Source organism: Jaculus jaculus, chromosome 9, assembly GCF_020740685.1.
Source record: "Jaculus jaculus isolate mJacJac1 chromosome 9, mJacJac1.mat.Y.cur, whole genome shotgun sequence".
In the NCBI taxonomy this organism is placed as follows: domain Eukaryota; kingdom Metazoa; phylum Chordata; class Mammalia; order Rodentia; family Dipodidae; genus Jaculus; species Jaculus jaculus.
Window position 1 is genome coordinate 44031852 of NC_059110.1, and position 1150 is coordinate 44033001.

General features: G+C 44.3%; 1 non-coding gene across 1 annotated transcript; it reads left to right on the plus strand.

The window, feature by feature from the left end:
• Positions 1-230: 230 nt before the first annotated feature.
• Trnak-cuu lies at positions 231-306 on the plus strand. Its single transcript has one exon. It is a non-coding gene; the product is annotated as a tRNA-Lys (tRNA).
• The last annotated feature ends 844 nt before the right edge of the window (positions 307-1150 follow it).

The window sequence follows — 1150 nt, forward strand, 5'->3', positions numbered from 1 at the left end:
CTAAATAGTCTTAAATGGTTTGCCTAGAAGTCTGCATCGCTTGTCTTACCTTAGTGGGTCTGTATCATAGGTGGGGTTCTTCTGTGGTAACCATGGAGCAGATCTGTTTTACAGGTGTATTGCCTGTAGTGATCTTATGCGGATCTTCACTCACCCTGGTGGGGTGGCGATCCAATGGCGAGGATGGCCGTCCACTCGAGTGATGCCCAGGTCACACTCCGTACCTCAGGACCCACGTTCGGGCTCAGTCGGTAGAGCATGAGACTCTTAATCTCACAGTCGTGGGTTCGAGCCCCACGTTGGGCGCCATTTGCCAACTCCAGCAGGGAGTTGAATAAGGATTTAAGGAGAAGCTAATCTGGGTGAAGAAAGGCAAACAGACACAAGAAGGAGACCATGCTAGATGTTTGTCAAGGCCTCGAGAGTTTATTTTTTTTTTAATTTTATTAACATTTTCCATGATTATAAAATATATCCCATGGTAATTCCCTCCCTCCCAACCCCCACACTTTCCCATTTGAAATTCCATTCTCCATCATATTACCTCCCCATTACAATCATTGTAATTACATATATACAATATCAACCTATTAAGTATCCCCCCCCTTCCTTTCTCTACCCTTTATGTCTCCTTTTTACCTTACTGGCTTCTGCTACTAAGTATCTTCATTCTCACGCAGAAGCCCAGTCATCTGTAGCTAGGATCCACATATGAGAGAGAACATGTGGTGCTTGGCTTTCTGGGGAGAGTTTATTTTTACATGTAGGTTTATATAGGGTTGTAGGGGGAAGGGGACATGGTCAGGGCAAGGAGTTGTAGGGGGAAGGGGACATAGTTAGGGCAAAGATCACAGAGTTACTGGTTTAAATGCAATGCCTTTGTTTCTTCATCAGCTACTGGCAGGATGGGGGAGTGTTTAGCCAGGTGTACGATCCCATTGTTTCTGGTAGTTGAGTACTAGGTGAGGATGTAAAAACTTAACTTGCTATATGTCAGTCTCTGTTAACATGGCCAAGGTTTGGTTCATAGCTCCCAAAAAAATAGTGTGGTGATGATGGTGATGCTAGCTAATATTCATCTATGAACTTGCCAGGCATTGTTCAAGTATTTTACCTGAATGATCTCACTGCTGTCACCCATCCTATGAGT